At 47.5% G+C, this 27478-nt stretch overlaps 1 protein-coding gene across 6 annotated transcripts in view; it reads right to left on the reverse strand.

Annotated features, from left to right (window-relative positions):
• LITAF (lipopolysaccharide induced TNF factor) overlaps window positions 1-27478 on the reverse strand; it is a 112630-nt gene that overhangs the window by 22478 nt on the left and 62674 nt on the right. The window contains exon 1 of one of the 6 annotated variants that reach the window (XM_079946013.1): window positions 9248-9302. The exons of the other annotated variants lie outside the window; for them this stretch is intronic. The gene's annotated coding sequence lies outside the window, so the exon portion shown is untranslated. Of the gene's footprint in view, window positions 1-9247; window positions 9303-27478 lie in introns of those variants that run through there. 6 annotated transcript variants of the gene reach the window in all.

The following is a 27478-nucleotide window of genomic DNA, read 5'->3' on the forward strand; positions in this document are numbered from 1 at the left end:
AAATGAAAGGGCTGTGTTTAAAAAAACCCACAACTGATACCCAGATCTTTTTCACCCATTAGACTTGCCATTTTCACCCTGGCAAAGAGCAGAATGTTTGATTGTACACAGAGCTGGCCTGGACGTGGATGAACAGGCCTCTCTCCCAGAGCCGGTAGGAAGGTAACCTGAGTCTCACACAACAGAAGCATCTACCAAAATTTAACATGCATGAGTCCTTTAACCTAGCAATTCCTCCTCTAGAAATCTGTATCAGAGCTGACCCCATGCCTGGGTGCAGTGACAAAACGATGAGCACACAAGGGTACTCACTGCAATGTTGCCAGAAACCACCTAATTGTCCATCAGCAGAGGCCTGGGTAGACCAGTTATGGCGCATCCACACAAGGGAATAGTATGCAACCATCAAGAAAGAATGAGGGGGCTTCCCTGGTGGCGCAGTGGTTAAGAACCCACCTGCCAATGCAGGGGACACAGGTTCGAGCCCTAGTCCAGGAAGATCCCACATGCCGCGGAGCAGCTAAGCCCGTGTGCCACAACTACTGAGCCCGCGTGCCCAAGAGCCCGTGCTCCGCAACAAGAGAAGCCACCACAATGAGAAGCCCACGCACCACAACGAAGGGTAGCCCCAGCTCACCGCAACTAGAGAGAGCCCCCGCGCGCGCGCGCAGCAGCGAAGACCCAACGCAGCCACAAAAAAGACAGAATGAGGAAGTTTATGTGCAGAAACGCAGTTATCTCCGAGATGTATCAGTGCATGACAAAAGCCCAAATGGTGTTTATTGTCACAAGCCATCATTTGGGTACAACGAAGAAGGATATATGTATTTCTTTGTAAAACATGCATAAAATGCCTCCAAATGGATACACAAGAAACTGATAACTGGGAATTCCCTGGCGGTCCGGTGGTTAGAACTCAGCGCTTTCACTGCTGCATGATGTGGCCAAAAGGAAGGGAAAAAAAAGAAAAGAAGAAAAAAAGAAACAAAGAAACTGGTAACAGTGGTTGCCTGTAAGCAGAGGGGGGAGGAGCACTGGGGGATGCAGCCAGATGAAAGCTTTTCACTCTTATACCCTAAGTTGATCTTTTGTATGTTGAGCCATAGCAAGATTACAAAATCAAAAAATTAAATTAAGAAAAAATTAATAAGTTAAACATATTTATAACTTTAAAAATTTACAGTTCTATAATCCATAATTATAATTTAATTATTTATATTAATTATGATGTATTTATAAAAAATGTTTTAAAATTAATGAAATTTAAAATAAAATACATTAAACCTTTTATTTTAATACATTTATTTTATTTATTTATTTTTGGCGGCATTGGGTCTTCGTTGCTGTGCACAGGCTTTCTCTTGTTGTGGCGAGCGGGGGCTACTCTTCATCGCGGTGCGTGCGCTTCTCATGGCGGTGGCTTCTCTTGCTGTGGAGCACAGGCTCTAGGCGCGCGGGCTTCAGTAGTTGTGGCACGCAGGCTCAGTCGTTGTGGCTCACGGGCTCTAGAACACAGCCTCAGTAGTTGTGGTGCACGGGCTTAGTTGCTCTGCAACTAGCATGTGGGATCTTCCTGGACCAGGGCTCGAACCCATGTCCCCTGCATTGGCAGGTGGATTCTTAACCACTGCGCCACCAAAGAAGTCCCAAAACTTCTTTTTTTTTTTTAATGGGGAAAAAGAGCCTCTTCTGCAAACCCATATTTGCCCTCCCCAGGTTGGTGTCTCTTGTCCTCCCACCTCTGGGTGAAATGACGTTATCATTAAAGTTACTGATTACTTCTCTTTGGTGAAAAGATGTGCACTCCACCGTCTCTGCTATATCAGCCCCAAATCTGTACTAACAACATCCTATTGGCCAAAATAAAATTCTTCTCTTCACATTTTACTCTATGATCCATTTTTCAGGCGGGAGGTTCTGAAGGCTGATGGCGGATGTGGGATTGGGGAGGCATGGACCCTCCCTCACTGAGCTTAAGGAACCCATTTAGGGAGGCAAAGTTAACCAACATGGGGAGATATGGGAGCAAACGCAAAGGGGAAACTGAGCCCAGATTCTAAGGCAAGTGGAGGGTCTAAGACAAGAGAAGGACACAGGCGAGGGCAGAACAGGAGGTGGGTGAACAGTGTGGCAGAAGACACAGAGGCAGGTACACCTGTGTCCTGTGGGGGCGTGAGCAGTGGTTGGCCAGGAGGGTGGGGTCGGGTTACAGGAGCACTTTCTACATCAAGAGCCTGGCCCTGGGACTTCCCTGGCAGTCCAGTGGTTAAGACTCCGCGCTTCTCACTGTAAGGGGAGCAGGTCCTATCCCTGGTCGAGGAACTAAGATCCCGAATGCCGCACAGCACGGCCAAGAAAAAAAGAAACAAAGAGTCTGGCCCAGGTGAGGTGGGGACCAGGCTCCCAGGCTGGACCTTCTGGGGAGGGACCCCCACGCAGGTTCTGTTTCATTAACCAGCAGCCCAAAAGTGACTTGAAAAGCCCCCCAAAGTTTTCAACCCCTGCCAGGGAGAATTCAGATTCTAAAAATAAGCCTCAAAACCTAGAATACCAGGAGAAAGCGACCACAGCAGAAGCCATCCAACAACTCCCCATCAGTATAAACACACATCCAAGGCCCAAAGACCCGTAGCCAAGGGGTCCTCTCCCCAGATCACGTCCCAACACAACAAAAACTCCAGTCTCATAACTTCTGGTGTTGCTTCATTCTGATCGAGGCCCCTTTTTCAATATCTCTCCCCTGAAAATCTCTTAACCATTTTCTAAAATGATCCCCTATTATTTCTCTCTGCCTTCTTGAAGTCAAGAAAGAAAGGAAGAGAGAGAGAAAGAGAGGGAGGGAAGGAGGATAGGAAGGAAGGAAGGAAGGAAGGAAAGGAGGGAGGGAGGGAGGGAGGGAGGGAAATGCTTGTGTCAGCATCTTGTGGTTCTGTGATACCCCAGGCTGCTGGCAGCCCCCATCCTACTCCTCCATTTGCTGCTTCAAAGCTTCCGAGGACTGGAAAACCAGAACCCAGTGTGTAAGAACTCTGTGTAAAGTAAGAATTACTAGTTTCCTTCGGTGCCTCCCATGAGAAAAGTAAACAAGCTTGGGCATTTATCTTGATGATAAATACCTGCGTTACTTGGGAGACTCCTATTTGCTTATTTTCTCAATTCTGGCCATAGTCCAGATGACTGTAGGTTTTATAACTGTCATACCTTTGAAAGTTATACAACAGTCTTGCCTTTAGCAAGACTTAAGGTGAGAACAGGGTGGTAAACATTAGCTACTGCAGTCTTTTAAGGCATGCCCCGCTTCCCCTTGCCTATCCTATACAACCCAGCCCTGGATGACAGAAGCCTTCCCACTGTGTCCTAATTGCTTCCTGTCTGCAAATTAGATTCTGTTTCCCTAACTGGACTGCATTACACCCCTCCAGGGAAGGGCTATCTTCCATGTTTCTCTGGATCCCCCAGAGCTTTAGCGAAAGCGATGCACAGACAACCTCCTGGCAGAGCTGAGATTTCATGCGAACATATGGGGGAATCTATAGTGCACGCTCTTTGAAAGAGTGTATTTTTGGGGGGTAGTTTTCGTTTCCAGTTTGAGATGTAACTGACATACAGCACTGTGTAAGTTTAAGGTGTACAACATGATGATTTGCCTTACATACATCACGAAATGATTACCACAATAGTTCAGTGAACAGCCATCCTCTCATAAAGACTCAACACTAAAGAAATAGGAAAAAAATTCTTTTCCTTGTGATGAGAACTCTTAGGATTTACTTTCTTAATAAGTTTCATTTATAATGTACAGCCATATTAATTACCTTTATTATACATTTACATCCCGAGTACTTACTTATAACTAGAGAAGTATTTCCTAAATAAAGACAAATCTTCCTTACAGAAGAATTCCAAATGATATGTGTAGAAGCCCCCTCCCTCCAGGAGGTGGAGATTAATCTAGCCCCTCCCTCTCCTAGGTGTGGGCTGGATTTAGTATCTTGCTTTTAAAGAATAGTCTAGGAAAAGAGAAGAAGACTATCTACAATGGAGAAAGCTGGCAAACACCACCTTAAGCTAGAGACAAAGGTTAACATCATTAGCAATGTCACATGGGTATCATGTACCCCCTGATGTGATGTGATGCAAAGAGCCCTTCATCTCTGAGGCCTTCTTCCCCCAAACCCGTAACCTCAGTGCAATCATGAGAAAAACATCAGACAAACCCAATGTGAGGGAAATTCTATAAAATCTCTGCCCAGTGCTCTCCAGAGAGGAAAGGAAAGACTGAGAAACCGTAGTAGACCGGAGGAGACTGGGAGATGGGGTGATTCAATGCAGTATGGTACCCTGGGTGGGATCTTAGAACGGAAAAGGGACGTTGGCGGAAACACTGGTGAACTCCAAATAACGTCTGGAATGTGATTAACAGTGAGCTACCAATGTCAGTTTCCTAGTTTGACAAATGTCCTGTGGTGATGATGTAAGATGTTGCGGGGCGGGGGGTAGTCGGGACGACTGGGTGAGGGGTAGATGAGAACTCCCTGCCCGAACTGCCACTTTCCCGCAAATCTAAAATTAAACTATAAGATGAACTGGAGCAGGCAGGCCTCACTCAAAAGCATTCAAGTTCAGTTTTTAAAAACAAAAGCAAAAAAATGTTAAGGTTTACTTTTTTAAGTTTTTTTTTTCTCAAGTGTATTTTGGTTAAATGGGAAAGGTTCAGTGGAGGCGGGGGTGATGATCAGGGTTTCTATTATTTCTCACTGAGGATGAGTGGATGGATACTTACCTAGGTAGATAGATAGATATCACCATATTTAAGCAAATGGGCCTTAGAGTTGAATGAATCTCCAAACCTCCCAGCTGAATGCACACTGATTCTCGGCCACAGATCTGTACCCCCTCCCTTAAGATAGATTTTAAAACTCTCACAAAGGGGTTTTTAACCACAGGTAGGTGATAAACTCTTCTAAAAATATATCCTCCTGTTTTCTAGATTTAGGTATCAGATCAACATACAAAAGGGCAAAGCCTTCAGAGAGAAGATAAAGCAGCTTTTTCACCACCAACTTAATCCTCTAAGATCAGTTCTTTCAGGAAGAAAAAGAGGAAGACTATTCAATTCCACTCTCTGCCCCCACCGTGCGGCCCCAGAAAAGAATCTTGCTCCGGGTATACGTGCATCACAGAAATGACCCCAGGAAAAAAAGGCATTCCTTCAGCAAAAGGAGGACACACACACACATGCAAGTTGTCAGGTCCCCTAAGAAAACAGTCTAGTTTGTACACAAGGAGGAGAACCAGCTGAGGTCAAAGAGAGCTGGTCTTTCACAGTCGCTGGAGAAAAATGTTCTTTACAATAATGTGAGCACAAGTGAAACCTGATTTCAAAAACCCTAACGAATTATCTGACTTCTACATTTAGTCCATCAAATATTGTTCGAAGTTCTTAAACTAAAGGCCACTGGCTAGCAATCTTTAAAATACAAAGATTCTGCGACGCTGTTTGCTGTAATGTAATTTAACCCGTAAACGGCACCAGAAAACGTCCCAGGCAAATGGTGCTTCTTAAGCTCTCAGTCAGTAAGGAGGAAGAATTTAGACAAAAGGGGAAATTGGGATCTCCAACTCTCTTTGGGAAAGGAAGTGAGAAATTACACTAAGGTTCTTAGGCTAATGGACCCCAAAACACATTCAGATTCGGTCTCCCTCAGTTAAAAAATACCAAAGCTCACAGGGAAAGATTTCAGAGACATGTTTTCAAATGACATCTTCTAAATTCAGTCTGTTTCACAAGTCAAAGATAAAGTGACCACAATCTGAGAGCCAGGTTCAAAGATGGCATAACTACAAATTACAGTGATTTGTAGAATGGAAAATCCTTCCACTGGGGAGCTGGGCTGCTCCCCCACAATCAGAGAGGGCAATTTCCCCCTGGATTCCTGGTGAAACCACATCCCCAGTTTCCACATGAATGATAGTTTTTGATGAAACAGCACAATGAGAACATTAATGGGACTCCATCAGAAGACAAAATGACATGTACCCTGATTACAACTTCATAAAAAAACAGGCACCATGACAAAAGATAAAACGGCCAAATAAGGAAAACAGATGCTACTTGTTTCATTCACAGGGTGAGATTATACCTGATAATCTTCTTTATCTTTCACGCTTTCTGTAATATTGTTATTTTTTACATAACTTTAAAAGCTATCAGGGCAGCCTTTATGAATAACCTCCCTGGACTCAAGGTTAGGGCAAGTCAATGCTAAGCTCTTAAACTGACCCCAGGAACACTGTCAATTCTAAAACTCCACGAGCTAAGTAAGCTTCAATTCTCCATCATCATTTTCCCTGAAGTTACCTTCTTCACCCACAAAGAAGAAAGTGCCTCTGGCTTTTCCCATCTTGGTGAATTAACCTCCTACCTACTAGGTGAACAGGGAATCACCACACAGACACCCTTGATATTTCCTTTCTTCTGTCCAGGTCTTAAACCCTATGAAACGACACACAGTTCTCCTACTGAAATAACCTGCGGCTAAGGGACAACTTCATTAGCTACGAAAGTGTTATCCTGACTGCCCGGAGTGCAAACAATAAGATGAAATTGTGAGGACCCGGGAAAGTACCACTTAGAACTCAAATAACAATGTTAAGATAAGTAAACACCAGTCAAGTTCAGAACAGGCCATGGGGGGGCCAAATAGGCACCAAAGACACCATAAACACATCAGTACTAAGTCTGGCAGAGTTAAGGAGGACTTATTTGCATGTTGAGATGGACCACCTCGCCCACTGAGCTATTTTTGTTGCAGTGAAAGCACAAATAAGGACAAGTCACCGTGCCAAGACTTTGGACTTCCTGTCAGATCTTGCTTTTTCCACCATCACTGTAGCTGGGGTTGATTGATCTTCGGTGGGAGAATTTTAAGTCCCTGAGGGCATACTCCCGTTCTCACAGTGGCACCATAGCACCTCTGGTTGTGGGTAATGGCAACAAATCATGCCCTATCTCCTTGAAAATGAACTTAGGCCTTCCGGTTCCTTTGCTCTCAGTGGTTCCCCTTTTACTGTTCTCAGCTATGGGCTAGTCCGTGCCTCCTCCGAAGCTTTGCTGAGCCCCTCCTGCTCATTCGGAATGCTGCCCATCTAAGTCCACATGTACCTTCTGCTACCTGTACTCAGGCCTCTGCTTTGCTATGAAACTTTCCCCGACTAACCTGGCCCCCAGCTCACAGCTCCCTCCTTTCCATTCCTTTCAATCCTTCCAGAGTCACAGGGGCATTGCTGAGCATTGGCTTTTCACCTTTGTGTGTTTCCATTTTCCACCCACAGCATAAACCCCTCAGGACCGGGAGCCATTTCTTCTGTGTCCTTTACAAGGCAAGGGTAGCACTTTATTTCCCCACAGCTATCGCGTAAAAGCGACCACAGGAACAAAGGGAAGTTTACTCTCCAGAGCCAGCGAAATGACTTCTATCTAGTATTTTAAGAGACTTCAGAAATTGATTCTCCATCTCAGATCAATCACCGAGTCACTTAATCCACGAAAACATTACAACAAGGATACTTTTACAAATTTGAATAAAAGCATGTATTATTCATGCCTTAAAGTAACAGGAAAGAGAAGATGGACCTCTCCCATCGCAGAGCTACAATAAATGTTTCTTAGAGAGTCTGGGGCACATTTACATTCCAGAGCAAGGACTGGCTGAGAGGTAAGCCAAGTGCAGCATGGGTGTTATTCTATGCCAGGTAGAGCAAGTCACCTGCTCGCTGGACTCCGAGCCAATTGTGATAAAACCAAACATGCTGGTGGAGTCCCAAATACCAGTTCATCCCACTACACGGCATCCAGCTTAGTCCCATTTTAGAAGAGTCACCCAGAGACGTCTTGGGGTGGGAGTAGGAAGGTAAGGGAGGCAGTCAAGCACACACTAATGCAAACCATGTCTTTCCTTAAAAGGGCCCCAGGGGAACGGCAGGGCCAACCTGCATTCCAGACAGCGCCTGAACCAGGGCCAGCTCACCAGGCCAAGGATTTATTCCTCTTGGGAAGGACGGGTGGGAGAGTCTACCCTGACGGGCTAAGATGGGAAGGTCCTGTGGCTTCCAGAAACTGGATTTCCCAGCCACCAAAGCTCGGTCCAACAGGCAATGACATCAGCCCCACTTATCGGAAGCACAAAAGCCACCAGAAAACTATTCAAAGACCAGCTGGCCTGATCCCTGGAATGCACAGCCCTTCCAGAATACACCCATTTCCCATCACCTCCTCTCCCTGACCCTGACCAAGGGCTTCTGGCACAACAATTACCCCACTGCCCAGATCGACAGGGGCCTGTACAGCAGACGGGAGGGGGCGACCTGCCTATCTTGGTAGGGAGGGGCGAGGTCCACCTCGCCGGCATGTGCCACTGGCATCCATCCAGCACCGGCAGTGGATGGGGTCCCGGCCCAGCCCTGCACTCACAGGGTGCCCACCTTACCCCCCCATGAAGGGGGCGTCTAGCCAGGGCCCAGGCTCCCTTTGCTCTGTGTCCCGGATTTTCATCTGCTGGGGGCTCCCTAGGCCCTCGGGTGTCCACACAGTCAGCGGCTGAGAGCCGTCCTGAATCCTGCGGGGAACCCCCGGGGTCAGGGGAAAAACGCAGATGCCGTGGCCCCTAGAAGTCGAATTTCTGGGACCGGCGTCCGGAAATTCGTCGGGCTTTTTTGTTTGTTATTTGGTTTTGTTTCTGAATCACCGGCTGATGATTCTGGAAATCTCAACTTTGAGATAGCTGCCACCAGAGCGAGTTGAGACTTTCCTGAAAAGCCTCGGGGAGTTCTCTCCGGGGAGGCGGCCCCGCGAGTAGGAAGGGGCGCGCTTTCAGGTTGGGGAGGGACGACCCCACCGCGCGCGATCCGCGGGCGATCTGCCCACTTAGCAGAGCAGGAACGGAACCAGCCTGTCCCGCGGCGGGAACAGGCGCCGAGAGGCTGGAAACCCGGCCTCACCGGCGCCGCACAGAAGATCGAGGCGGGACCTCGACGCCTTCCACCCCACCTCGACCCCGGGGACCCGTCAGGGTTCCCGGCCGCCACGACCCGCGTGGAGCCCGGAGCAGGTGCTCGCGCCGCACGGAGCCCGCTCGCTCCCCACCGCCGGCCCGGGGTACCCCCGATTCGCGCCCCGGCCGCTGCCCGCCCCCATCCGCGCCCCCCACCCGCGCCCCGACCGCCAGCCCTCCAGCGCTGCACTCACCGCCGCCCGCGCAACCAGTCGAGCCGGGAGGTCTGAGCTGGCGGTACAGGCTGGCGGGCTGGCGGGCGGGCGGCGGGGAGGAGCTCCCGGCGGCGGGGGCGGGAGCTGGACCGGCCGGGGCGGGACGCTGCGGCTTCGGCTTCCGGCTTCTCCACGCCTCCGCGCGCGGTCTGGACCCGCGCCCAGCCACCTGCGGGGGCCGCTAACCCGGGCCTGAGAGCCCGCCAGGGACCTGCGACCCTCCGGCTTCTGCCCTTCCCCTCCACCCCTCCGATCTCCCACTACCCTCGAAACACCCCGGGTTACACCCCAGACCCCGTTCACTCCCTGGAACCCCCAGTTTCAGCCCAGACCCCACTCGCCCCATACTGGTGTCTCCCCTTTCGGATTCTGCCCCTGCTCGTCGATCCCCGCCACGTGCCCGGACACCCTTGAATCTCCCCTCCTGATTTCCACCCCCTGCTCTCCCCGGTTCGCATGGGTCCCCCATCTCTGGCATTCCTTCTTCCCCACCCTCAGACTATGCGGACCTCCACCCTCGAGTTCCAGATCCCGCGCCAAGGGATCCAGTGCTCCCTGCCCTCCGGAGGGCGGCCCTTCTCTCCCCATAACAAATTTCTGTACATTCAGACGCATACAGACAGCCCAAGATGCTCTATGTGCCTTTGGCCAAGTGCCCACTTTCTCTGAGCCTCAGTCTCCTCTCTGTAAAATGGGCATAACAGCGCATATCTCATAAGATCTACGGGAGAATTAGGTGAGCTAATGCAGGCAAAGCATTTAACACAGATTGCGTTAAATAAAACTTACCCTATATTATAAAGCAGAAACTAACACCATTGTAAAGCAATTATACTCCAAGAAAGATGTTAAAAAAAGAAACAAAAAAAACTTACCCTATCTGCTAACTATTGTACTTTGTATGCCCCCAGGGTGGCCCCTGGCCCCTAGGTACTTTCTCACTCCATCACTGAAAACTGGAAATCAGTAACTACTGTTTCAGCAAAACCCTTTGCCCCTAAACAGGTGCTGCGTATCTGATAAGAGCCCCCATTATGCTGCTACAGTAATAATAGCAGCCCTGATCCAGCAGGCCCCCCTGGGAAGTCATTACAGGGCACTGATGAGCTAATGTGGCTTTGAGAGTACAGAGTCCTGGAGAATGGGTGGAACCCTAACGTGGCTATCTAGAGAAATGCCGGAAATTCATCGGGCTTTTTTGTTTGTTATTTGGTTTTGTTTCTGAATCACCGGCTGATGATTCTGGAACCTGGGTGGGGAGCTTAAAATCCCCCTTGCGGATTCATAGACCTGGATCCCAGAACTCCTCTGGTGGTGGAACCCTCCCCCCCTTTACACTGAGACCCAGGCAGAGAGTTACTTGCCCAATGTCTTATAGTAAACTGTCCCCTTCTTCCCTGCCCAAAGCTCTTACCACCTTTCACCACGTGGACCCAGCTACCAGCAGCCACGTATTACTACCAGCCCTGGACGTATTACTCAATTAAAGGAGGGGATTTCAAAGTTCTCCCCAGCATGAGAAGTTGCCACGTAGATGTTATTAGTGATGCCAATCTTTTCTTGTTTTAAAACTATAGAGACAGCTGGATTGTGCCCAACACCTGATGTCTTGACATTAACCCAGAGTATCACAGACCATTGATAGCAAGAGGTGAGCCCTACAGAAAATATGTCAGAGCAAAATCTTGAAGAAACAGCCTTCCTCCCTCTCCCCCATCCCCTTCTTTCCTTCTTCCTTTCTACTGAAGGAAAAGCAATCGCACACCTGAATTTCCGTCTCTATTACTCATTGCTAAGCCATCTTCATTCGTTTTTCTCCCCCCAACTGCTGAGCCACAGCAGGAGCTGGTTTTGTTTTCTCATCTGTCCTAAACACTTACTGCATCCGTGAGTCTGCAATTATTTATGGGGAGAGCTATAAAACTGTAACCCTTTTTTGACCCCTGAAAAAACCACAGAGTTGAAATTTCCAACCCAACGCTTCCAAGAAGGGAAGAAAAGTAAACCAGCCACATGATCATCTTTTTCTGTGTCATCAATAGACACAGAAAAAGCATATGACGAATCCGAAACCTTTTTTTCAGTTTTTGGCCATACCACACGGCATGTGGGACCTTAGTTAGTTCCCCAATCAGGGGTCAAACCCGCACCCCCTGCAGTGGAAGTGCGGAGTCTTAACCACTGGATCGCCAGGGAAGTCCCCCAAATCCAACACCTTTTCAAGATATAAAGACACTCAACAAACTTGGAATAGAAAGACACTTCCACAACCTGATAAGGAGCATCTACAAAAATCCCACAGCAAACATCATCTCCATGGTGAAAGACAGGATGCTTTCACCCTTGAGATCAAGTACAAGCAAGGATGTCTGCTTTCACAACTTCTATTCAACACTGTACTAGAAGTTCTAGCCAGAGCAAGTAGGCAAGAAAAAGAAATAAAAAGCATCCAGATTGGAAAGGAAGGGGTAAAACTATCTCTGTTTGTAGATAACATCATCTTGTATATAGAAAATCCTAAGGAATCCACAAAAACTGTTAGTACAAATAAACAAGTTCTGTAAGGTGGCAGGATACCAGATCAACATTTAAAAAATCAGTGGCATTTCTATACACTAGCAAGGAAAAATACAAAAACAAAATGCAGAAAACAGTTTAACTAAGGAAGTTTAAGACTTCTTCACTGAATGTTGCTGAAGGAAATTAAAGAAGACCTAAATAAATGGGAAGATATTCATGTGGTATATCGGAGTTCTATCAGAGAAATGGAACCAGAGATAGATAGATACATAGACACATAGATACACAGATATAGATAGAGAGATAGATACGAAACTCCTGAGCAGGAGCTGAAGCTCTAGTCCATAGGTGGAATTCTTCTGGGAAACCTCAGTTTTGCTCTTAAGGACATTCAACTGGTTGGATAAGGCCCAAATTACCTAAATAATCTCCTTAAAGTCAACTTGTTGTAGAAGTTAACCACATCTACAAAATACCTTCACAGCAACACCTAAATTAGCGTTTACTTGAATTACTGGGTACTACAGCCTAGCCAAGTTGACACACAAAACTAACCATCATGGATGGTAATACTCCCCAAACTTATGTAGAGATCCAATATAATCTCTATCTAAATCCCAACTGCCTCTTTGGCAGAAATAGATAAGCAGACACTAAAATTCATATGGAATTGCAAGGGACTCAATAACCAAAACAATTGTGAAAAAGAACACAAAGTCGGAGGACTCACACTTCTAAATTTCCAAAGTTATTATTCAGTACAAACCTACAGTAATCAAAGCATGTGTTATGGGCATAAGAATAGACATATAAACCAATGAAATAAAATTGAGATTCCATATATAAACCCATACATCTGTGGGCAGTGGGTTTTTGAGAAAGATATCAAGACCATTCCATGGGAGAAGAGTCTTTACAGCAAGTGGTGCTGGAACAACTGGATATTCACATGCAAAACAATGAAGCTGGGGCTTCCCTGGTGGCACAGTGGTTGAGAGTCCGCCTGCCGATGCAGGGGACGCGGGTTCGTGCCCCGGTCCGGGAAGATCCCACATGCCACGGAGCGGCTGGGCCCGTGAGCCATGGCCGCTGAGCCTGCGCGTCCGGAGCCTGTGCTCCGCAACGGGAGGGGCCACAACAGTGAGAGGCCCGCGTACCGCAAAAAAAAAAAACCCAAAAAACAAAAAAAACAATGAAGCTGGATCCCTACCTCACACTATAGAAAAAAATGAATTCAAAATGGAAAAACTATAAAACTCTTAGAAGGAAACAAAAGTGTAAATCCTCATGATCTTGGATTAGGCAATGGTTTATCAAATATGACATCAAAAGCACAAGCAACAAAAGGAAAAAATAGATAAATTGAACTTCATCATGATTAAAAACTTTTGTGCATAAAAGCACACTAACCGCATACTTCGGCTATATTATGGGTTCAGTTCCAGACCACCACAACAAAGTGAATATTGCAATAAAGTGACTCACACAAATTTTTTAGTTTCCCAGTGAATATTGAAGTTATGTTTACACGCTACTATAGTCTATTGTGTGCAATAGCATTATGTCTAAAAAAAAAAGTACATACCTTAATTTAAACATACTTTATTGCTAAAAACTGCTAACCATCATCTGAGTCTTCAGCTAGTCTTAGTAGTAATGTCAAAGATCACGGATCACAGATCTCCATAACAAATATAATAGTAATGGAAAAGTTTGAAATATTTCGGGAATTACCAAAATGTGACAGAGAGACACAAAATAAGCAAATGCTCTTGAGAAAATGGCTTCAATAGACTTGCCTGACGCAGGGTTGCCACAAACCTTCAATTTCTAAAAAAAAAAATGCTATGTCCACAAAGCACAATAAAGCAAAGAGCATAAGATAAAGTATGCCTGTATCAAGAGAGTGAAAAGACAAGCCACAGAACGGGAGAAAATATTTGCAAATCGTACACTTGATCAGGATCTAGTATCCAGATTTTATAAAGCACCCTTACAAGTCAACAACAAAAAGACATCAACCCAATTTTTTTTTTTTTTTTTTTGCGGTACTCTCACTGTTGTGGCCTCTCCCGTTGTGGAGCACAGCCTCCGGATGCGCAGGCCCAGCGGCCATGGCTCATGGGCCCAGCCGCTCTGCGGCATGCGGGATCCTCCCGGACCGGGGCACGAACCCGTGTCCCTTGCATCGGCAGGCGGACTCCCAACCACTGCGCCACCAGGGAAGCCCAACCCAATTTTTTAAATGGGCATTGGGATGGTGAAAAAGTTCTAGAGAAAGGCAAAACCATGGAGCCAGTAAAAAGATCAGCAGTTGCCAGGAATTGGGGTGAGGGTGAGGGTTAGGCTGAAATGAATAGGCAGAGCACAGAGTAATTCTAGAGCAGTGAAAATACTCTGTATGATATTATGATGGATACATGTCATTATATTTGTCCAAACCCATTGAATGTCCAACATCAAGAGTGAACCCTAATATAAACTATGGACTTGGGTGATGATGATGTGTCAGTGTAGGTTCATCAACTGTAACAAACATACTGCTACCGATCAGGTTCTTGGCCTTCCGTAATCGATAGAAATTGATAAGAGGCCAGACAAGAAATTTAGGTAAGGCTTTATTGGGGCTCCTGCTGCAGCAGGAGGGAGTGAAAACAAGTAACAGATGCCCTTGGTCGCTCCTCGAGGTGGGTGGTAGGCTGATTCCTGCTCTGGGGTGAGGGTAGGGGCGGGGCCAGGGGTTGGGCAGAAGGAGTAGCTTAGGTGGTTTGCCCACCCTTTTGGTGGTGTTGTGTGCAGGGTGCATGCACAGTACGCTGTTTTTTCTCAGGACTCTTCAGAAGTGGCAGTTGGGTTTTTGGTCTTTTTGTATCTTGTTGTCCATAATTTGCCCCAAGTGCACATGCACACAGCTAATTTTAGTCCCATATAGTTTCTTTGTATTTTGTTGCTCAAGGAGACGTTTGTCCAGGTGCAAGCACTGCAGCAAAGGGTCCCAGGTCCCAGGTCCCAGCCTGTCTCAGTACCACTCTAGTGGGGGATGTTGATAATGGGGGAGGCTACGCATTTGTGGGGACAGGGGGTATAAGGGAACTTTCCGTGCCTTCCTCTTAAGTTTGCTGTAAACCTAAAACTGCTTTTAAAAAATAATCTTTTTTTTTTTTTTGGCAGTACGCGGGCCTCTCACTGTTGTGGCCTCTCCCGTTGCGGAGCACAGGCTCCGGACGCGCAGGCTCAGCGGCCATGGCTCACGGGCCCAGCCGCTCCGCGGCATGCGGGATCTTCCCGGACTGGGGCACGAACCCGTGTCCCCTGCATCGGCAGGCGGACTCTCAACCACTGCGCCACCAGGGAAGCCCAAAAATAGTCTTTTTTTAAAAAAAAGTTTTAGAGATGGATAGTGGTGATGATTGCACAGTATTGTGAATGTACTTGATGCCACTGAACTGTACACTTAAAATGGTTGAAATGATAAATTTTATGTTATGCCTATTTTATCTCACACACACACACAAATTTAACTTAAACAAAAAATTGGCCAAGAACTTGAATAGACGTTTCTACAAAGAAGATATACAAACACCAACAAGCACATGAAAAGATGCTCAACATCTTTAGTCATCAGGGAAATGCAAATCAAAACCACAATGAGAAACCACTTCATACCCACTATGGTGGTCATAAAAAATTTTTGTTTGTTTTAATGGAAAATAACAAGCGTTGGGGAGGATGTGAAGAAATCGAAACCCTCAAACATTGCTGGTGGGAATATAAAATGGTGCAGCCACTATTCTACGCCTGGTATATACACAAAAGAATTGAAAACAGGTATCCACAATTTGTACAGGAATGTTCACAGCATTATTCACAATAATCAAAAGATGGAAGTAATCCCAATGTCCACTAACTGATGCACAGATAAACAAAATGTGGTATACCCTTATGATGGAATATTATTTGATCATAAAAAGAAGTGAAATACTGATACCTGCAACAGTGTGGATGGACCTTGAAAACATGATACTAAGTGAAAGAAGCCAGACACAAAAGGTCACATATCATATGATTCCATTTATATGAAATTTCAAGAATAGGAAAACTCTATAGATACGGAAAGCTGATTGGTGGTTGCCAGGGGCTGGAAGGAGTGGGGTAATAGGTATGGGGTTTCTTTTGGGGGTTGCTAAAAATATTCTGGAAGCCAATAATGGTGAAGGTTGTGCAATATTTTGAATTGTGAAGTTTACTGAACTGTATAGTTTAAAATAGTTAAAATGTTAAATTTTATATTATGTGAATTTATCTCAATTAAAAAATAGGGCTTCCCTGGTGGCGCAGTGGTTGAGAGTCTGCCTGCCGATGCAGGGGACGCGGGTTTGTGCCCCGGTCTGGGAAGATCCCACATGCCGCGGAGCAGCTGGGCCCGTGAGCCGTGGCCACTGAGCCTGTGCGCCCAGAGCCTGTGCTCCGCAAGGGGAGAGGCCACAACAGTGAGAGGCCCGCGTACCGCAAAAAAAAAAAAAAAAAAAAAAAAGTAAACCAGGCATCTTACGTATGCTCTGTGAGGACATAGCAGAGGTGGGGCAGTTATACATACATCTGTGACTGTTTCTCTTCCCACTGAAGATTTTGCAGCTGTATTCTAACCTGAAAGGGCCCAGAACAAGATCTGGGAAGTGGACACATTATATGCCAACACCCCTGGCATCACATGAACCAAACAGAAAGGGGGAGATGTCCTCTGGGTATATTCCGAAATTTCAGCAGCCAGGGGAGAAACAGTTTGCATGAAAGAATGCAGGCTATAATCCCATTTTTTGTTAAAAAGAAAAAAAATGCACACACATACACCTGGAAAAATGTCTTCACACTTTTTCAAGGATAAAAGAACGTGATAAATAGTTGTCTCTGAGTGAAGAGAATTAAGGATTTTTCTTCTCCTTTTGCTACTTTCCATTTTCTAACTTTTTTTTTTTTGCGGTATGCGGGCCTCTCACTGTTGTGTCCTCTCCCGTTGCGGAGCACAGGCTCCAGACACGCAGGCTCAGCGGCCATGGCTCACGGGCCTAGCTGCTCTGCAGCATGTGGGATCTTCCTGGACCGGGGCACGAACCCGTGTCCCTGCATCGGCAGGCGGATGCTCAACCACTGCGCCACCAGGGAAACCCATTTCCTAACATTTTAAGAACAAACACAAATTGCTGGTTTAGGAAAACTAATTTTCAAAAAAGGAAAACAGTTGCCAGAAACAACCTCCACTGACTGGTCTGTGTTATTCATAACAATGAATTCTGGTAACTAATGTTTCCATAACACCTTTTTCATTTCCAAAATATGTTTCCCACACACATCACGCGATTCATCCTTGCAAAAGCCCTGTGCAGCCAAGATTCTTCCTGCTGAGTTATGCAGATGGGGAAACTGAGGCCAGGGACAGGCGAGGCCCTCCCCGTGCCCACATCCTAGCTCACTGCCCTTGCCTGGGCTCTGGCCCTGGATAAGCCCTTTGCTTCTGCTGCTGCCAAGACAGAGCTGAAATGGGGTGAATTCAGGGGCAGAGGCCTTGGTACAGTTGCCAGATGCAGCAAATAAAAATACAAGACTCCCAGTTAAATTTGAATTTCAGATAAACAGCAAGTAATTGTTTAGTATAAGTATGTCCCGAATGTTGCAGTGTTGCAGACTTGTAATATATTCTCAGCATTGTACAAGACATACTTAAACTAAAAAAAAAAAAAAAAAAAAAAAAATCACGCGTTGGTCTGAAATTCACATTTAACTGGGCGTTCTCTATTCTATCTGGCAATGCTACCTGCCTGGTGCACCAAAGCGATGGCACCTACAGACAGTGGCCCAGGTGGAAGCCCGGGTGAGTTTCCCCAACCCTGCAATTACGTGGGTCAGCCTTTCCCCTGGAGGTGTGGGAGACTGTCCTCAAACTAGCCAGGCCTCTGTCTTCACCAGGCCCAGAAGAAGTAGCAAGTGGGGCCTTTCCTGGCCTGCCTAGAGTGAGAACTTTGTTACCTGCTTGTGGGGGTGGCCCATTAACTGCAGGGAAAAACAGGTCCTCAGGATGAGAGGCCTGATCCCCTCAACAACACCACCTAAAGGACACGCTGTGTGCCTGTGGTTCTATTTAACAAGATATACCCTGACCACAGCAATGGGCCAAGGATGCAGAATAAACCCCCAGTGCAGAAGGAGGAGGACGACGATGATGATAGTGATGGGAAACACTAACACTAGCCCTACCCCTGCTGGATGCTGGACACTTTTATATCCATGATCTCCTTTTCTTTAAAAAAAAACCTCCTGTTTTACAGATGAGGCATCTGAGGCCCAGAGAGGTTAAGTAACAAGCCCCAAGTCACAAAGCAAGAAGGTGCCTGGAGATGGGATTTTAACCAAGTCCAGCTGACTCCTGAGACTGTCACACAGCCTTCTCACTCCCTCAGCTGATGTGTCCTGGGTGCCAGGACTGTTCCAAGGCCAAGAGCTGGGGTAACAAAACAAAGGGCAAAGTCCTAACTCCCCCGGATTTTATGTTCTGGTTGGGAGCAGGAGCTAGATAATGAATCAATAATGAGTACCCTGTGTCTTTGCAATCATCCCTGGCTCTTTCTAATTGCTGTAGCTTCCCAGAAACAAATGTTTTCATGGCACAGAAGAGATTCGTTCTCTGGGATCCATTCCAACAGCCCTGGGTGGGGAGAAGGGGCTTTGTGGGTGGAGCCTGAATCCTAGAATCATATTTATTTAACAAATGGTGCTCCCAACAACCCTGTGAGGGAAGTATTATCATCTCTACTTTACAGATGTAGCCATTGGAGCCCAGAGACATTAAGCAAGTTGCCAAAAGTCACACAGCTAGTAATGGTAGCAGTGGCAATTTGAACCCAGGCTGGCTGGCTCCATGTTTAGTCACCACGCTGTGGAGAGCTTCTTGGTGTAGAGCCTTCTAGATCACCCAGACCTGTATCTTTCAGGCTGTTGAACCTCAGAGTCTTTCCCTCCAATGTAGCCTCCTACAGAGCCGCAACCCACAAAACAAAAATAAGCATTTCGAAGCAACACCTGGCCCTCCCCAGTCTGAAAGGGAACAGCCAACTTCCCACCTCCACCCCCCAGCCAAGGTCTCCATGCAGGTTCCTCTCTTCCCTTGGAGCACCCACAGAGGCCCTTGGCCACTTTTCCTTAATATTTTTGTATGGAGATGTAACTGACATATAACATTATATATTAGTTTCAGGTGTACAACATAATGATTCCATATTTGTACATACTGCAAAACGATTGCCACAATAAATGTAGTTAACATCCATCACCACACGTAATTACACATCTTTTTTCTTCCTTGTGATGAGAACTTTTAAGATCTATTCTCCTAGCAGCTTTCAAATATATGACACAGTATTATTATTAACTATAGTCACCATGCTGTACATTACCTCCCCAGGACCTATTTATTTTATAACTGGAAGTTTGTACACTTTGACCACCTTCACCCACTTCACACACACCCCACCCCTGGCTTCTGGAAACCATCAATCTGTTCCCTTTTTCTATGAGTTTGGTGGGTTTGTTTTTTTTTTTTCAAATTCCACATGTGAGAGACTTCCCTGGCAGTCCAGTGGTTGGGACTTCGCACTTCCAATGCAGGGGCGTGGGGAGGCGGGGCGCGGCCCTGGTTCAATCCCTGGTCGGGGAACTAGGATCTGCATGCCGCACGGCACAGCCAAAAAAAAAAAAAATTCCACATGTGAGTGACATCATATGATAGTTGTCTTTCTTGGTCTGACCTGTTTCACGGAGGCCCTCCATGTCTTGCACCACTGTCTTTCCAGGTGCCCCAAACACCAGAGCCACCTTTCCATTCAACTTTCAAAGGGACTTCCTCATTTGGGGTTTTCTCCCGGGCACATTGCTGGACTGATTCTGCAGTTCCTGGAATTTGAACCTAAATGCCAGTGTTCGTCCATCAGCTGGTCTCTCTTCCGGCCAGAAGGAGAAGTGCAGGCCAGGGGCGGTGACTGTAGGTCTGGGAAGCCTGGAATTGCCCAACCTCCAGAGGGTCAGACCAGGGCTTGGGGGTGGGAGGTGGGCAGTCAGGCGCCCTCTGTTGAGGAAATAGATGGAGCAGTGGTGATGACATCAGGTCTGACACAAGGCCTGGGTCCCAGTCCCCGTCTTGGCTCCTTCCCGGTGGCTGGACCTCAGCCAGCCCCTCCTTCCAGACTCTCTTTTCTCTGCTGCCCCAGCATCTCCAGTGAGGTCGTGACAATGAGACGAACTCGTGAAGGGCAGTGGCCTGGCACATAGGAAGGCTTCAGGTGTTCATAACTGCTATTATTATCGTGTTGCTGTTGCTGCTGCTGTAGTTGTTTTTAACTGAATTGTAGTTGATTGACAATGTTGTGTTAATTTCTGCTGGACAGCAAAGTGATTCAGTTACACACATACATACATTCTTTTTCATATTCTTTTCCATTATGGTTTAGCACAGGATATTGAATATAGTTCCCTGTGCTATATGGTAGGACCTTGTGTTTTTTTTTTTTTTTTTTTTTTTTTTTGCGGTACGCGGGTCTGTCACTGTTGTGGCCTCTCCTGTTGCGGAGCACAGGCTCCAGACGCGCAGGCTCAGCGGCCATGGCTCACGGGCCTAGCCGCTCCGTGGCACGTGGGATCTTCCCGGACCGGGGCACGAACCCGTGTCCCCTGCATCGGCAGGTGGACTCTCAACCACTGTGCCACCAGGGAAGCCCAGGACCTTGTTTTTTATCCTTACTATATGTAATAGTTTGCATCTACTAACCCCAAACTTGTTGCCGTTGTTTTCAAGCACCTCTTCCATCAAAACCAAATACCCACAAGGCCTATGAGCTCTTTGTTTCTGGAATCACACTTTAGATCTGCTAGCAGCAGCCACAGCTCCGTGATAAGAAAATAATCCCACTCAAGCAAATATACTCATGACCCATCCTGAGCTCCTGACTCAGTTTCCCCACAGTCTAGAGAGGTATCAGGCCCTCCCTAAGGCCTCCAGAGCCCCACGTGATCTAAGCCTCACTACTTCTCTGTCCTCGTCTCCAAACACCTTCAATCTCACTCATTCTGCTTCAGCCACACAGGCCTCTCTGCTGTTCCAGCACTGTCCTGCCTCAGGGCCTTTGCACTGGCTGTTTCCCCCTGCCTGAACCACTGGCACCCCAGGTATCAACATGGCTGGCTCCCTCCTTCAAGCCTTTGCTTAAATGTTACCTTCTCAACCAGGCCCACCCCGACCACCCTCTCTGAAATTACAGCCCCTCCCTCACACTCGACCCCATCCCCACTTTTCTGAAACACGTACTACCCTCTCATGAACGACATCATGTTTATTATTCCACATCTGATGGTGTGCTGCTCACGGATGTGTCCCAGATGCCCAGCACAAGCCTGGCACTGGAATAAAGAGAAGGCAGGCTGGAGGGGAAGTGGGGAACACCTTGATGTCCCTGACACCCCCCACTTCCCTTTTCTGCACCCCACCCCCGAGCACATGTAGCCCTGAGGCCCTAACCTGGGAGCATCCCCAGGAAGCCTTATTTCCAGAGCATCTCCGCAAAAAAGACAAAGTACACAGCTTCCGCTTTCACTTCCCCACCCTTCCGGGATGGAAGTTGTCTCCCCCACCCCCATCCTCCCCTCCTCCACCTTCCTGAGCCGCTGAAATGAGACACTGAAATGTGGAAGAAACACTTGCGAAGAACCCCTGAGCAGGTACCTCTACGATTTCTTCTCCCTCCTGAGCTAGTCAGAGCCAGGGCTAAATGTTCATTACCAGGCCTACCGCATTCCGAACCAAAAATACCCTGTCTAAAACTGTCATTTCTTTTAAAAAATTTGATCATTTACTACATGCCAAATCCAATAGGAGCGCATTTAGATCCATTATCTTTTTTTTTTTCTTTGTTGCGCCGGGTCTTAGTTGTGGCATGCAAACTCTTAGTTGCGGCATGCACGTGGGATCTAGTTCCCTGACCAGGGATCAAACCCAGGCCCCCTGCATTGGGAGCTCAGAGTCTTAACCACTGCGCCACCAAGGAAGTCCTTAGATCCATCATCTTGTTTAATCTTCATGACAACCCATCATTCTTAATAAAAACAACAATAATAAATGCGTAGCCAGGCATCAGCCTAACATGTTTATTAACTCACTTAATCCTTGCAAGAACCCTAGGAGGTAGATATTATTATTCTCCCCATTTTACAGATGAGGAAATCAAGACACAGAGAGGTTACGTAGCTTGCCCAAGGTCACACAGTGGGTTAGTGTGAAGCCAAGATCAGAATCCAGAGAGGCTCTTTCTAAAGTCCCTGGTGGTCCAGTGGTTAAGACTCCACACTTCCACTGCAGGGGGCACAGGTTCGATCCCTGGTTGGGGAACTAAGATACCGCAAGGTACAGCCAAAATAAATAAATAAGTCTGTGCGCTTACCCACAGACTTATTCTATCCTGTTTCCCCGAGCAGGGATTCTAAACCCCATTTTATAAATGATGAAGCAACCAAGACCCAAGGCTTTTCCCACTTGTAAGTGTCAGAACCAGGATTTGATCCTAAGACAGGACTGCAAATAAAGCGCCCATTCTAATGCACTGCAGCTGCGGGGTCCCAGTCCAACTCATGTACACACGTGCATGGAACCAGCTTTGACCCCCTGGGAACTTACTGCCCAAGTCACACAATATAAAAGGCCCAAGGACTCCAGACAGAAAAGCCATCGATGTGGAAGAGCTTTGGAATCAGGATTGAGGAGGGTTCCCTCCTCCAAAGCCCTCGAGTGACAAAAGAGGAAGCAAAGGAGGAGAAAGCAGAAGTGAATTGGAACCCAACTCATTTCTAAAACCCACATATGTATTTCCCAGCATCGCAAGCAGGGTGTGACACAAAACAAAATCCTGTGCGGTCATTGGGTGTAGGGGACCCTGGGGGAGCAAAGTGTCCTCTGTGCCCCTAGACGCACACTTCAATGAACCCCCCCACCCCAGGCCATTCCCAGCAGCAATCGTGATGTCTGAGGGGTTCTTTCTTCCTGACCTGCGGATCCCATGCTGGGAATCACTGTGCAGATGCCCCTGTAGCTGTGCATGGATGGGGCATCCCCTCCCCCAAACCTCGCTGATGACAGCCCAACGTGGAGACAAGGCGAATGGCTGTTAAAAAGGAGCTGGACTGGGGCTTCCCTGGTGACGCAGTGGATGAGAGTCCGCCTGCCGATGCAGGGGACACGGGGTCATGCCCCGGTCCGGGAGGATCCCACATGCCGCGGAGCGGCTGGGCCCGTGAGCCATGGCCGCTGAGCCTGCGCGTCCGGAGCCTGTGCTCCGCAACGGGAGAGGCCACAACAGTGAGAGGCCCACGTACCGCAAAAAAAAAAAAAAAAAAAAAGGAGCTGGACAAACACCTCGTGAAAAACCAATCATGATTTTTCCTCTGCTGCCATTAAGGAGGAAGAAATAGTGCTCTATGTGCATTTACGGAAAGTGGGCTGTAAAATCCTCAAGTGCGAAAAGCAAGTCATAGAACGAGGAGTCGAGAACAATGACGTTATGTGTTAGTAACATCTACAGTAGGGGACTTCCCTGGTGGCGCAGTGGTTAAGACTCTGCCCTCCCAATGTAGGGGCGCGGGTTCGATCCCTGGTTAGGGTACTAGATCCCACATGCATGCCGCAACTAAGAGTTCACATGCTGCAACTAAGGAGCCCGTGTGCCGCAACTAAGGAACCCAAGAGCCTCAACTAAGACCAAGTGCAACCGAATAAATAAGTAGATAAATAGATATTTTAAAATAAAACAAAAACATCTACAGCAGTAGTTTCACTGACGGTCACACCAAGGCATGTGAGACATGAAATTATGTGACTGGGTTAAGACCAGCCACCTTTCTTTTAAAGGAAATGGGATAGAATGGAATAGACTGTCATAGAACAAAACAGAACAGAATAGACAACCCCAGCCAGCATTCCTTATAATAAGCATCATTGCATAAAGCTTCTGTTCTACCTATATTCCACTGTCCGTGTGTACTGGGTTACAATGCAAAATCTATTTTTTCACTGTGGCTCATAGCTAAACAAAAAGTTTGAAAACCCCTGATATGGAACATATCTAAAAGAAAGGACCCAACGAACCAACAGAGTTTCCCTCTGAAGAGAAGAGGGAGGCAGGCAGGGGCTTTATTTTATACAATTCTATACTATTTGGTTTTTTCTTTTTTAAACAATGAGCATGCATTGCTTTTGCAATAAAATAAAGAACTTTTTAAACCTTTTAGTAAAAATAAACATCGCTGCCTCAGTCTCCAGGAAAGAGGCTGTGCTGTTTGAGCTGTCAACAACTTTTTGATGTGAAAAAGACCAAATCCCTACCCCGAGGGGCTGTGCCTCCCAGCAGGCTATAAGGGCCTCCCTGGTTTTTTTCCACCCGTCCTTCTCTTCCCCTCCAGAAAGCCACAGGATCATCCAGAAAAGGAGACCCGCCTTAAGCTGTCGCTCTCCATTTTCGAAAATGGAACAGGCACACCAGTTTGGGGGCTGGATGGCCGGGCAGAGCCCTGGTGATGCGTCTGCTAGCTGGGGAGGCGGCTGGAACGCCCCCTCGCCACACACAGGCCGGTTTTCCTGCCATTTAGAGCAATAGGAGGATATCACAGACTGTTAGGAAAATCAACAGACCCCCCACCAGCCCTGCCTGCCATCCCCACATTGTGTTTTCAGCTCAGTGTTATATCATAAGTATTTTCTATGTTGATAAAGAGCTCTCATAACTCCTTCTTCTAAATGCCTCTTAAGAATCCACGAAGGGGTTACAACAGATGCGTCACGCCCAATGATTCCTATTACAAATCTCACGGCAGTAGATATCACCGGGCACTCAGTCTTTCTTTCCTTGTTTTAGGATTAGTTCCTTTGGGCAAATTCCCAGAAGCGTGATCACTGGAAAGGAAAGTGTAGGCCTTTCCAGCCCCTGAAACACTCTGTCAAACTGCTTTCTGAAAGGGCTGAGACCCACACCTTTTTTGTTTTGTTTTGTTTTTGTTTTTTTGCGGTACGCGGGCCTCTCACCGTTGCGGCCTCTCCCGTTGCAGAGCACAGGCTCCGGACGCGCAGGCTCAGCGGCCATGGCTCACGGGCCCAGCCGCTCCGTGGCACGTGGGATCCTCCCGGACCGGGGCACGAACCCGCGTCCCCTGCATCGGCAGGTGGACTCTCAACCACTGTGCCACCAGGGAAGCCCGACCCACACCTTTTTAAGGAACTGCAGGCTGGCATGATTAAGTCACCACCACCTCTGACTCCTGACGTGAAACATCTGTGACCCAGGCGCCCTGTGTCAGGAAGTGACAGCAATGCAGGAAAGAGAGAGACTTCCTCTCCTACTGTGGGAACTGGCCACGACCTGAGCCACAGCAGAGTGGACCCTCACCCTGGACAGTCCTTGAGGACTCCAGAGGGCAGGGAGGGCATCACTTCCTCTCCTTCCACAGTGGGAACCTGGAACCCAGGCCCTCAGCATCCCAAAGCCAGGGCTGGGAGGATGGACTTCGTCGGTAGGCTGCTACCATGAAGAATGTGGTCCAGAGCATGTTCTGCTGGTGGCTTATATACCAGAATACCACAGACAAGATGGCTTATAAACATCGCACATTTATTTCTCACAGTTCTGGAGGCTGGGAAGTCCAAGATCAAGGGGCTGGTAGATTCTACATCTGGTGAGAGCCCACTTCCCAGTTCTTAGATGACTGTTTTCTCTCTGCGTCCTCACATGGTGGAAGGGTTGAGGGAGTTCTCTGGGGTCTCTTTTATAAGGGCACTAATCCCATTCACAAGGGCTCCACCCTCATTACCTACTCACCTCCCAAAGGCCCCACCTCCTAACACCATCACATTGAAGGTTAGGCTTCAACATATGAATTTGAGGGGGACACAGACATTCAGTCGTGGGAAAATGCTGGGCAAGGAAGACAAGGCCTATGGTTTGTCCAGATGGGGCAGATGGATGGGTGGGGACACAGCTCAGTGTCGGCTCTGGCTTCGGGGACCCCGCAGACCCCCACAAGGCCTGGGTCCTCGTGGCTGAAAAGCTGCAGCTTCCTACTTCCAGGCAAGACCCTTGCACACTTCTCTAAGGGTTGGCAAGGAGGAAAGGAGGTTGCACTTTCCCTGTGTGACACCCCCCCTTCCCAAGGGTATGGAGCCCTCCCCAGCTCAGTGGTGGAGGGGAGAGATTGAGGACAAGAAAGAACAAAAAGAAGGGCTCTGACGAAGCCCCCAGCGGTGTGCTTGTTCTGAGCCCTTCAGCGAGTTACTTAGTATTCTCACAACCGCACCAAGCCAGGCGCCATGGTCCCGGCCGAAACCTATCACCGGCTGCCCAGTTAGGATCAAGACCAAACTCTCACCATGGCCTTTGATCTCCGAAGCCTCCAGTCCCCACCTCCAGCTTCCCATTTTCTCCTTAGGGCATCGCCCACTGAGGGTGTGTAATTACCCATGTGGTTAAGATATGCCTTCTTGTTAAATTCATTATGGACCGTTACAAACAGCTTCCCCATCACCTACTTGTGGTCCATCTGATACCGTCTATGTATCCCCACGCCTTCCTCCACCACTGGATTTTTTAAAAATAAACTTTAAAAAAGAATAATTTTAGGGAATTCCCTGGCGGTCCACGCTTTCACTGCCAAGGGTCCGGGTTCAATCCCTGGTCGGGGAACTAAGATCCTGCAAGCCGAAAGGTACGGCCAAAAAAATTTAAAAAGACTAATTTTAGTTTTACAGACTGGATTGTTTCAAAGCAAATCCTTGACATCATATGTTATCTGTAAACACTTTGGGTTGAGTCTCTAAAAGATGAGAACTCTTGAAAAATATAACCACAAAACTACGATGTGCCCCCATCCCTCACCCCAAAATGAACAACTTCTGAATTTCATCCAATGTCATCCAATCTGGGTTTATATTTCCCTGACAGTCTCATAAATGTTTTTAAAAGAATCTGGTTTGTTCGAAACAGGATCCTGTTCACAGTGTGGTCAGCACCTGGCACTCAGCTCATTTGGCCCATAGTAGGTGCTCAGTAAACACTTGCTGGGTTACCAAATGAGAGGAGAAAATAATCAAAATGACAGCTCACGTTTTCAGAGTACTTCTCAAGCTGGGCCCCATGCATTTTCTCATCTGTCTAACCCAGGCAGCCGTACCAAGAGGTGATGCCTTTTGTTGTCCCATTTTACAAAGGACAAAACCGAACCCACAGAGGTGAAGTGACTTGCCCGAGGCCACACAGCGAGGATAGAATAGACCAGTGAAGAGGGCGTGGGGCGCTATCTCACTGTGCCAAGTGCTACCCTTAACCTGACAACAGCCCTCAATCTGCAGGTGAGGAAACTGCTGGGCAAGGCTGGCCTCAGCCACACCCAACTGTTCCCCAGCAACATGAAGACAGACAGGCACTTGGCACGATTTTCAGGGCCAGGAGTTAATGCCCTCTCCGCCCTAGACCCCATCGTGCCCTGCAGAGGGATTCCTAACCCACTTTCCCTCCTCCAGGAGGACTCCAGGAACATCCTCCTCTGGGCCCCTGAAGGAGAAGCAAAGTCATCTCAGGTTGCCCTAACCCTGTTCGGTCATGCAACAGATAT

The sequence above is a fragment of the Stenella coeruleoalba genome, assembly GCF_951394435.1.
Source record: "Stenella coeruleoalba genome assembly, chromosome: 15".
Classification (NCBI taxonomy): Eukaryota; Metazoa; Chordata; class Mammalia; order Artiodactyla; family Delphinidae; genus Stenella; species Stenella coeruleoalba.